This window comes from Panulirus ornatus, chromosome 2, assembly GCF_036320965.1.
Source record: "Panulirus ornatus isolate Po-2019 chromosome 2, ASM3632096v1, whole genome shotgun sequence".
NCBI classification, from domain to species: domain Eukaryota; kingdom Metazoa; phylum Arthropoda; class Malacostraca; order Decapoda; family Palinuridae; genus Panulirus; species Panulirus ornatus.
In genome coordinates this window covers 64,395,758-64,408,616 of record NC_092225.1, presented here as the reverse complement: position 1 = coordinate 64,408,616, position 12,859 = coordinate 64,395,758, and the positions used below count along the sequence as shown (strand labels likewise).

At 46.1% G+C, this 12,859-nt stretch overlaps 1 protein-coding gene across 5 annotated transcripts in view; it reads right to left on the bottom strand.

Annotated features, from left to right (window-relative positions):
- The window catches only part of LOC139756730 (uncharacterized), a 347,521-nt gene that overhangs the window by 289,275 nt on the left and 45,387 nt on the right, over window positions 1-12,859 (bottom strand). For 2 of the 5 annotated variants that reach the window (XM_071676453.1, XM_071676482.1), the window contains exon 2: window positions 10,657-10,846. The exons of the other annotated variants lie outside the window; for them this stretch is intronic. The gene's annotated coding sequence lies outside the window, so the exon portion shown is untranslated. The remainder of the gene's footprint in view (window positions 1-10,656; window positions 10,847-12,859) is intronic. 5 annotated transcript variants of the gene reach the window in all.

The window sequence follows — 12,859 nt, the reverse complement described above, 5'->3', positions numbered from 1 at the left end:
ATATATATATATATATATATATTATTATATTATTTTTTATTATACTTTATTGCTGTCTCCCGCGTTTGCGAGGTAGCGCAAGGAAACAGACGAAAGAAATGGCCCAACCCCCCCCCATACACATGTATATACATACGTCCACACACGCAAATATACATACCTACACAGCTTTCCATGGTTTACCCCAGACGCTTCACATGCCTTGATTCAATCCACTGACAGCACGTCAACCCCGGTATACCACATCGCTCCAATTCACTCTATTCCTTGCCCTCCTTTCACCCTCCTGCATGTTCAGGCCCCGATCACACAAAATCTTTTTCACTCCATATATATATATATATATATATATATATATATATCGATTCCTTTTAAACGTATGTTTCTAGTAATATCAGCTCATAGGCCCTCCTAGTCATCCACTTAAGGTTACATTTTTCACAAACATTCCGATAGATCCATGAAATCCATAATCAGGTTAGAATACGAATTACTACGGCTTTCATGTATCCTCTTCTTCAACGATCACAAAAAAACAACCTTTTCACCTCCACTAACATTCTACGTATTTAATATCTTTCTTTCTATCTCTTTTTCTTTTTCCCCCAGTTCACAGTCCGTTCTTGATTGGGAATTTTTCTGCCCCTGACTGGAGCCTTTGTTATATAAATAAAGCGATGTTCAAAGGCAATATATAGCCACTGTGTAATCAGATGAAAGATCTCGAGACAAGAAATGAAACGAAAGAATAAAACGACCATAAATGAGTCAAGCGAGGGTCCCACACCAGCGGGGGTAGTTGGTCAAGCGAGGGTCCCACACCAGCAGGGTGGTTGGTCAAGCGAGGGTCCCACACCAGCAGGGTAGTTGGTCAAGCGAGGGTCCCACACCAGCGGGGGTAGTTGGTCAAGCGAGGGTCCCACACCAGCAGGGTGGTTGGTCAAGCGAGGGTCCCACACCAGCAGGGTAGTTGGTCAAGCGAGGGTCCCACACCAGCAGGGTAGTTGGTCAAGCGAGGGTCCCACACCAGCGGGGTAGTTGGTCAAGCGAGGGTCCGCGGTATAGTAAGTGGTCAAACAAGATCCTTGGAGAGAAAAACTCTCTCAGGGTCACAGAAATCATTTTTGCCTCTCCATCACTTTACTCCATCACCACCACCACCACCACCACCTACACTGTCACCAACATCACCACCACCACTAACATTGTCACCACTATCACCACCATCATCATCACCACCAACAATGTCACCATCATCACCACCATCATCATCACCAACAGCACTGTCACCATCATCACCACCATCACCACCACCATTATCACCACCACCAACAATACTATCATCACCATCACCACCACCATTATCACCACCACCTCCAGCACTGCCACAACAATCACCACCACCATCATCACCACCAACACCAACATATTTACCAATATCACCACCACCATCATCACCACCAACACCAACACTATCAACACCATCACCACCACCATCATCACCACCACCCGCAACATTTTCATCACTATCACCACCACCATCAACAATATCAACACCATCACCACCACCATCATCACCACCACCCGCAACATTTTCATCACTATCACCACCACCATCAACAATATCAACACCATCACCACCACCATCATCACCACCACCAACACTATCAACACCATCACCACCAATCATCACCACCAACACCAACACTAGCAACACCATCACCACCACCATCATCACCACCACCAACACTATCAACACCATCACCACCAATCATCACCACCAACACCAACACTAGCAACACCATCACCACCACCATCATCACCACCACCAACAACAACACTAGCAACACCATCACCACCACCATCATCACCACCAACACCAACTTTTTCACCACCATCACCACCTCCATCATCATCACCACCAACAACAACACTTTCACCACCATCACCACCACTATCATCACCACTAGCACCAGCACTTTCACCATCACTATCACCAGCAACACTATCAACATCATCACCAAAGCCGCCACATTCACCATCACACCATACCATACAAAACTATTTTACTATCATCACCACATCATACCACACTACACTACACCCATCACCACCACACCATACCACACTACACTACACCCATCACCACCACACCATACCACACTACACTACACCCATCACCATACCACACTATATCACCACCACACCATACCACACTACACTACACCCATCACCACCACACCATACCACACTACACTACACCCATCACCATACCACACTATATCACCACCACACCATACCACACTACACTACACCCATCACCACCACACCATACCACACTACACTACACCCATCACCATACCACACTATATCACCACCACACCATATCACACTACACTACACCCATCACCACCACACCATACCACACTACACTACACCCACCACAACACCACCACACCATACCACACTACACTACACCCATCACCACCACACCATATCACACTACACTACACCCATCACCATACAACACTATATCACCACCACACCATACCACACTACACTACACCCATCACCATACCACACTATATCACCACCACACCATACCACACTACACTACCACCACCCACACCATACCACACTACACTACCACCACCCACACCATACCACACTACACTACCACCACCCACACCATACCACACCACATCACCACCACACCATACCACACTACACTGCCACCACCCACACCATACCACACCACATCACCACCACACCATACCACACTACACTGCCACAATCCACACCATACCACACTACATCACCACCACAAAACCACACATCATACCACACTACACTACCACCACCACCAACACCACACCATATCACACTACACCATCACCACACCGCCACAACAGCATACCACATTATACAGCCACCACCACTACCACAACACCATACCACACAACACTACCACCACCACACCACCACAACAGCATACCACATTATACAGCCACCACCACTACCACAACACCGTACCACACAACACTACCACCACCACACCACCACAACAGCATACCACATTATACAGCCACCACCACTATCACAACACCATACCACACAACACTACCACCACCACACCACCACCACCACAACATACCACACAACACTACCACCACCACACCACCACAACACCATACCACACAACACTACCACCACCACACCACCACTACCACAACATACCACACAACACTACCAACACCATCACCACCACAACATGCACACTACACTATACCACCCCTACATTACCACAGCACAGCACACACAACACTACCACCACCACACCACCACACTATACCACACTACACCGCCACCCCCCAGTCATCTGTCTCACCACCAACACTTCCACCACCGCCGTACACCAGGACCTGCTCGTGTGGTGGTGGGGGCGAGGCTTGAGGGAGAGGGGGTGAGGATGGGGTTTGGGTACATAAAACTCCACCCGCCAGCCACCCGCCCTCCTCCTGATGGGGTTTTTTGCCGTGATATGAGTCAAGTGTCTGGGGCGGGGGTGACAAGAGCTTCTTGTGCCCGTCTGGCGAACCTGTGGACGCAGGGGGGGACGACTGTCCTCCCCCACTGGACAAATATGCCAGAGTGGTTGGGTGTGGGTGGGTTTGCTTGGGTACTCCTGGGTATATTTCTGAGTTTGTCTCGTCGTCGATGGGTCGTGGATAGGTATGGATGGGTCTGGTTGGGTCTGGATGTGTCGTGGATGGACCTGAATGGGTCGTGGATGGATCTGGATGGGTTTGGATGGGTCTCAATGGGTCTGGATGGGTCTGGATTGGTCGTGGATGGGTCTGACTGGGTCTGGATGGGTCGTGGATGGACCTGGATGGTTCGTGCATGGGTCTTGGATGGATCTGGATGGGCCTGGATGGGTCCTGGATGGATCTGGATGGGTCTGGATGAGTATGAATGCGTCTGGATGGGTCGTGGATGGGTCTGAATGGGTCTGGATGGGTCGTGGATGGGTCTGGATGGGTCTGGAAGGTTAAGTGTAAACGTAGATGCTTACGGTTGTGGTTATATTTTGGGTACGGATAGAAGGATAGGGGTTCTGGTGGATGTAGGTGAGGGTAACCTGTTGGATGAGGCTCACATATGACAGTGAATGAGTGAGTAATTGTGGGGATGTGAGGGTGTTTTGCAGAGAAGAATGTGTGTGTGTGTGTGTGTGTGTGTGTGTGTGTGTGTGTGTGTGTGTGTGTTCGTATGCACCATGCAGGAGAGGAGATGTTATCTCCCCACGAAGCATCAGTACCCAGACAGAGCAATGGAGGAGCATGGGGCAGGTACCACACTCTCCCTGTATATGCAAATGACCAATATCCTTCCTGGCTCTGCCACTTTTCCTTCCAAATGCTTTCAGCCCTACAAGCACAATGGTACGATCCTTGAACACGATGGTACGATCCTTGAACATGATGGTACGATCCATGAGCACAATGGTACGATCCTTGAACACGATGGTACGATCCTTGAGCACGATGGTACGATCCTTGAACACAATGGTATGATCCTTGAGCACGATGGTACGATCCTTGAACACGATGGTACGATCCTTGAACACGATGGTGCGATCTTTGAACACGATGGTATGATCCTGGAGCACGGTGGTACGATCTTGGAGCTCGATGGTACAATTTTTGAGCATGACGGTACGATCTTTGAGCACGATGGTACAATTTTTGAGCACGATGGTACGATCTTTGAGTACGTACCCTTGTGCAGGGTGGTACCGCCTTTCGTGTATGATGACTTGGCCTTTGACGTGACCCCTGGAATTTTAGATTAGAGGCAACTGGTCATCATAGCCATAGGTCGTACCGTCGTGCTCAGGAATCGTATCGCCTTGTTCAAGGGTCGAACCGCCTTGCTCAAGGATCGTATCACCTTGCTCAAGGGTCGTACCGTTGTGCTCAAGGGCCGTAACGCCTTGCTCAAGGGTCGTACCGTCGTGCTCAAGGATCGTACCGTCGTGCACAAGGATCGTACCACCTTGCTCAAGGGCCGTACCGCCTTGCTCAAGGGCCGTACCGCCTTGCTCAAGGGTCGTACCGCCTTGCTCAAGGGTCGTACCGCCTTGCTCAAGGGTCGTACCGTCGTGCTCAAGGGTCGTACCGTCGTGCTCAAGGGTCGTACCGCCTTGCTCAAGGGTCGTACCGCCTTGCTCAAGGGTCGTACCGCCGTGCGAACGAGTCGTGCCGTCGTCAATCATTCCCCACACTACACCTCCCTTCTGTTTACAGACAGTACCGTGTTCTTTAATTTTAACCCGAGACCACAAAAAACATGTAAAGAAAACGAAGTTGGGGACGTAACAAAATATAAAGCCACACTGGATGTCATCTGATTTAAAATTGTCCATTTATATTCGTCTACGATGCGTGCATATTTCATACGTGATAACAAATTTTAAAGGAAAGAAATTAATCACAAAAAAAGCATGTAAAGAAAACGATGTCGGGGACTGTATATAAAGCTACATTGGATATCATCTGATTTTAAATTGTCCATTTATATTCGTCGACGATACGCGCGTGTTTGATACGTGATAACAGTTTTAAAGGAAAGAAAATATTCACAGAAGATTCCGATGAACGAAAGAAAAAAGAAATGAACATGAATGGAGGAAAATTATCACAATTCAATTTTCTAAACACAAAATCTTTGATTGATTAATAAGAATGGGGGGATGGGGGTAGGGAATCATTACTAGAATTCAATTCTAAACACGAATTCTATTATGAATCAATAAAAATGGAGGGAAAAAATACTAATTTTCAATTTCTAAACACGAAAGTTATGATATACTAATAACAGTGGAGGGAAAAGATTCAAAAATTCAAATTTCAAAGACGGATTCTAGGATGAATCAACGAGAATATGGGGAAAATTACTGAAATTTAATTTTCAATAACGAATTCTTTGATGAATCAAAAAGAATAGTGTGAAAAATTACAAAAATTCAATTTTCACAGAAGAATTTCAAGAATTCTATGATGCACTAAAAAGAATGGTGAGGAAGTAAGTAAAATTAAATTTTCAGAGACGAATTCTATGATAAATTGATATGAATTAGGCGAAAAATATCATAATCAAATGTTCTGAATACGAATTCTATGATAAGTTAATAAAAATATAGTGAAAATTGAGAAAATTCAGTTTTTATATCATGAATTCTATTATAAGTCTGGCGTGCATCAACTCATATTTACTGCGTCAACAAAGACGCAGAAGAAGATACAACAGCATACAAACTAAACAACGACCAATGCAGGGCGGAAAAGAGAAAATAAGAAAACATTTCAAAGCTTAAAAAATCTCGCTTGTGACTCAAGCAAGAGAAAAAAAAAAGAGCAAGTAAGCAAGTAAGGAGCAAAGGAGCAAGCAAGAGGAGGAAGACTTAACATTACTCTATCTTCCCACGGCCTGTCTACCTTGCTCACACTCAATGTCTAGGTCACTCAAACAGGAGCGGCAGGTTAATTCCACTCGCCCGGCATAGGGTTTTTTTCTTGTGTGTGTGTGTGTGTGTGTGTGTGTGTGTGTGTGTGTGTGTGTGTGTGAGTTCGTTTTCTGTGTGTAACATCTAACTGTCACTTCGAATGCACGGAACCAGAGCGGGAACCTGAGGAACAAAATTTGGTTTCTGGAACACGAAGCCCAGAGTTGATGTTCACTTACACCATCAGGGCAGCAGGGGCGACTGTACACCATGAGTCGGGTAGTTAGAGGTATCAGCACCCGAGAAATAGGTACATAGTATACTTATTGCCCGACCACTACATAGCTGTCACATCATGAACAATAGTAAGAATATGATGATCAGAAAATTGCCCATATCCTCGTACATAATTGCAAGAAACGATTTTTTTTATGTTTAGATGTCACGAACAGCTGAGTTTGGTAAAGTGTGTGAAAGAAGAAAGTTAAGAGTAAATGTGAATAAGAGCAAGGTTATTAGGTACAGTAGGGTTGAGGGTCAAGTCAATTGGGAGGTAAGTTTGAATGGAGAAAAACTGGAGGAAGTAAAGTGTTTTAGATATCTGGGAGTGGATCTGGCAGCGGATGGAACCATGGAAGCGGAAGTGAATCATCGGGTGGGGGAGGGGGCGAAAATCCTGGGAGCCTTGAAGAATGTGTGGAAGTCGAGAACATTATCTCGGAAAGCAAAAATGGGTATGTTTGAAGGAATAGTGGTTCCAACAATGTTGTATGGTTGCGAGGCGTGGGCTATGGATAGAGTTGTGCGCAGGAGGATGGATGTGCTGGAAATGAGATGTTTGAGGGCAATGTGTGGTGTGAGGTGGTTTGATCGAGTAAGTAACGTAAGGGTAAGAGAGATGTGTGGAAATAAAAAGAGCGTGGTTGAGAGAGCAGAAGAGGGTGTTTTGAAATGGTTTGGGCACATGGAGAGAATGAGTGAGGAAAGATTGACCAAGAGGATATATGTGTCGGAGGTGGAGGGAACGAGGAGAAGTGGGAGACCAAATTAGAGGTGGAAAGATGGGGTGAAAAAGATTCTGTGTGATCGGGGCCTGAACATGCAGGAGGGTGAAAGGAGGGCAAGGAATAGAGTGAATTGGATCGATGTGGTATACCGGGGTTGACGTGCTGTCAGTGGATTGAATCAGGGCATGTGAAGCGTCTGGGGTAAACCATGGAAAGCTGTGTAGGTATGTATATTTGCGTGTGTGGACGTATGTATATACATGTGTATGGGGGTGGGTTGGGCCAATTCTTTCGTCTGTTTCCTTGCGCTACCTCGCAAACGCGGGAGACAGCGACAAAGTATAAAAAAAAAAAATATATATATATATATATATATATATATATATATATATATACATATATATATATATATATACCCCAGCCTAAGCCTGGTACCCATCCTATCGACCAACCCCTGAGGGTAGATGAGTAGCTGAGAATTCTAAGATCCCTCAGAACCAACGTCTAGTCACATCCACAGGCAATCAGACCCCGACAACCAACGTTTGATCAGGAAAGTGACTTCTGCATGCCAAACGAAACATACAAAAATAAACGCTAAACTAACTACACAAAATAAACGAACCATTCAAAATACGTGTCAAACGAACCATACTAAATAAAGGCCAACATAATCATACTATTTGGCCTCCAGATAAACCACCCAGAAGGAACTCCAGATGGTACATGGAAAACGAGATTCAAATGAACCATACAATAAGGATAAGCCATCACTCACCCCTATGTGAACCATACAATAAGGCTAAGCCATCCCTCACCCCTATGTGAACTATACAATAAGGCTAAGCCATCACTCACCCCTATGTGAACCATACAATAAGGCTAAGCCATCACTCACCCCTATGTGAACCATACAATAAGGCTAAGCCATCCCTCACCCCTATGTGAACCATACAATAAGGCTAAGCCATCACTCACCCCTATGTGAACCATATAATAAGGCGAAGCCATCACTCACCCCTATGTGAACCACACAGATGGCTAAGCCATCACTCACCCCTATGTGAACCACACAGATGGCTAAGCCATCACTCACTCCTATGTTAACCATACAGTAAGGCTAAGTCATCACTCACCCCTATGTGAACCACACCCAATGGTCATCAATTTTCTTTGGTATTTAACATGTCAATCTGCCACCTTGATATTATCAAAAGATCATAAAGATGTCTCTATATTTTCCCTGCGCTATATGGTGATCATTAACAGCTATGTTCCTCGCTGGTTGATATGTTGGAGGGAGTGTCGGGTAGCGAAGAGACTTTGCTGACTTAATTCATACATAGATTTTAATTCTTGGTTACCATTACTGCCCTCCAGCAGCTGACCTCGTCATAGGTCTTCTGGTATCTGGCCTTCTCATGTGTGTAGTTAATACTGTCCTGCAGCAGATGACCTTCTCATAGACCATCAGGTCTTCCGTTATCTGGCCATCTCACGCACTTATGACTGTCCTCCAGTGGATTACCTCTTCGGTCAGGTCTTCTGCTATCTGGTTATCTGATGTACTCCTGTGTGTCATTCTCTGATGGAAAATGCACTTTAGTTGACACTACCAACCCAGTAATGGAGGAAAAATAAGAAAACTATGCCTCTAAATCAGTAGGGAGCATTACTATCGGTGACGTATCATTATTTACCTTCCAAAGACCACATATTGTACGTACTGTACATTGTGTACATACTGTGCATACTGTACATAGTGAGAACATATGTGGTCATAAGATTACCCTGAGCACCTGAAGAAGGTGTTAGATATAGCTTGATGTTAACGTGTTAATAACGGACAGGCACTTAAGCCCAGCCCACCAACAGGTATATATTTTTTTTCCTTATGAATGTCAATTGATGTATATCCCGAAGGTGGCGCCTTAACGACCGTTTGTTTAACAGCCGTTAAACACAAGGAGAACAGTTTATACACTTTCGAGAGGCACTATTGTGAAGGTTTAACATGAGGACTGGTTCCTTGCAGTTGTAACATTCCAAGTAAGGAGTGAGGCCTGTCGTCTGCCAGTGGTCTTTGAGTGGGGCATAATCCATCGCTAATAGGTTAGAGAACTTATTCATATACGACCACTGGTTAGAATAAGCTTTCGGGCGTGGAAAAAACAAAGGTAGGATCAAGAAAATCTGATGAACTAAAAGAACGAATACATACATTTATACAAAGTCTTGCAAACAATATTTCTTTATGAGCGTGAAGACGAACTCGTACAGAAACGCTCAGGATCTGTTACAACGACGAGAATAACCTTTGATGTGAGAGTAGTATGTAGAAGTTACAATCACCATTCTCCTGTGGATCTAGTATCCTTCCTTCTTACCATAATCACACGACATCATATTCTTATTTTCGAAATTCTTTTTAACATACTTCTTGTAAAGTAACCATTCTGCATCGGTGGCTTCGTGCACGTACATCCAGCAAGTCTTCTATGATTACAAAAGCCATAAGTTGCTACAGAGGAAAACACATCACTGGGGATCTTGATAGCCATCACTGGTCGTGAGATGATACAGTCTTCCCAGACCATCTAGTTGATACTGTGGTGTGAAGGTGTTGACGTATGAGGTGAAACTCGAGGGCAGTCACAGATGAGTATATCGTCAATCGTGTAAGTGACGTTACACAAACTTGATGGAGAAACATCGAAGACTCGAATAAAAAGATATGTGCCAGGGTCGCCAGGGAAATAACACATAACTGCCATGTATGGTTGACAATATCATAGCTGTCATAACTCGAGGCTAAATTCATTTACGTTCTTTCCACTGAAGGAAAGACCTTGTGCGCGAGTTAAACTTTCCCTCGTGTTCTTGAGGCCAACAATCGAGCGCCAGAACCCGTGACCCAGTCCCCCGACGCTGCTTAAAAATAAAAGCAATTAGGTAATTACGTCTAAACTCCCGAGGCAAAACACTTCCGTCGACAAAGCCGACCAACAATGAGACGGCCTTCGAGAACCCGCGTCCTCCCCAGGAGGTCATCCTTTTTTTTACCATCACTTCACCCTCCATCGCCCTTCTCCACTATCCCTTCCCCATCCCCTCCCCTTCAGCTGGACGGACAGTACTCACCCTTCGTCCCATCTTCCGCCGGAGCGCAGAAGGTGGACCGTCTAGCGCCCGTCGTGCAAGAACCGCATTCTTTTCTCACTCGTTTTTTCTTTGACTCTCTCCCACTCCCTCTCTTTCTGTAGAATTCCTTCTGGGTCTCGCCGGAGTCTGGTCGCGTCCTTCCAGTCCCAGCAGGGCGTCCTAGACGGGCCTGGAAGGTAAGAGGGGTTTTTTCCTTATTTGCAGCTCAAGGTGATCTAATCCTTATCAAGACGCTGTCGTGTGCAGAGGGTTTCCTCACACGTAATCAGAAATAATTTGCAGCTTGATTTATGCTTCAGTTTCTCGGGGGGAAATGAGTTCCAGCGAGCGACGAGAACTGGTTGGACTCAAGAACTGGCAACGAGGACTGGTCCCAGAGGGCAGGGCATGAGAGGACGTTTACATGGAGTGGCTATCCCAGTATCACATTGTGAAGGTGAAGGCAGGCCAGTACTGGGCCCAGTACTGGGCACACCGCCCACTCACACTACCTTCTTACTCCCACTGATTCCATGACCTCGTACGACTGTCACCCTTTTACCTGTCACTCATAAAGTTACGTTTTTTCCTTTCCTGTCACTCCATTTATTTTTTCGGCAGTTCATTTTCCTACTCCAATTATCAGTTTCTTTTCCTGTTATCCAACATTCATTTTGCTTACTATTGCTCTTTTCTCTTATTAGAACTATTACCATTTTCTTCTGTCTGTTTCCCTTTCTCTGTTACTAAGTATTTATTTCTTTAGTCATTCCAACTGTCTAAATCCTCTATTGTTATACCTTCTGTTCCTCTAATCTGTTTCTCCAGGTATTTTCTATTTTTCTCACACTGTTCTCCTATTTCTGTTTTCTTAGTGTTTTCCTTTTCTATTATTCCCATTTTCTAATGTCATCTTTCTCCGCTGGCCCTGGTATGTCCTCCTATTCTCACTTTTGTTACCGTTTGTTGATAGAATGATTTGTATTTTGGCTATGGCAGTTCCCTTGGTTCGTCACTCCACTCCCGTTATCATTGCCTGAATACTGGCGAACTGGTGAACCTGACAGACTGGATAGAACTGGAAGAAGATGGTCGATGGCCGTGGGCATCTCGCGGGGGCTGAAAGCAGGAATCTGGAAGGTTTGGGGGTTAGAGTATGAGTCGCAAGAAGGTAAAGAAGATAGTGAGGTTGAAAGTTGAAGTTTAGGGGGGGGAGGGCTAAACTAGTCTGGTTGGAAAGTGGAATTTGACAAGATGGAAAGTGGAACTTGAGGGGTTAGAAGCTAATCTCTTAAGAGGCTGGAAGGTGGACCTTGGGTGACTGGAAGTTGAAGGTTAAAGAATAGAACTTTGTTACAAAGGTTAGAAGGTGAAGCTTCGGATTGTGGAAGAGGAAGATTGGGAGACTGGTGGACGAAACTATGCAGGTTGGGGAGTGACGCTGAGGAAGATGAAGGTTGTGATCATTGAATGTGGAACTGAGGAAGCTGGAAGATGATATAAGTGAGAATCTCTGGAGGCTGGAAGAACCACTAGTTCCCTGGGGACATATAGCAAGACGGGAGTTAAGAACGTGGCAGGCGAGGTGAGCGTCCGACTGTGACCGGACGTGTGGGTGTTGGGGCAGAGGACGGGGCAGGGTTCAGGTTGGGGCAGAGGACGGGGCAGGGTTCAGGTTGAGGCAGACGACGTGGCAGGGTTCAGGTTGGGGCAGAGGACGGGGTAGGGTTCAGGTTGGGGCAGAGGATGGAGTAGGGCTCAGGTTGGGACAGAAGACGGGGCAGTGGACGGGACAGGATTAGGGATGGGGCAGTGGACGGGGCAGAGCCCAGGGTGGGGCAGAGGACGGGGCAGAGCTCAGGGTGAGGCAGAGGAGGGGGCAGGACTAGGGATGGGTTAGCGGACGGGGCAGAGCCCAGGGTGGGGCAGAGGACAGGGCAGAGCTTAGTTTGGGGCAGTGGACGGGGCAGGGGTAAGGTTGGGGCAGTGGCTGGGGCAGGACTCAGGCAGGTGTTGTGGCAAGGATTTCAGGGACGCCAAGTTCGGCTGCCATCATGGGCGCCCGTCCTGGATGCCGAAGTGTTCATTCGAGTTTTTGCGACGTTGTATATCAGGAAGTTTATCATCTGAATCTATCCATGACCACCACGTGCGCTCAACTTTACTACAACAGAAACATCGTAGTAAAAGAAACAAGCAACAC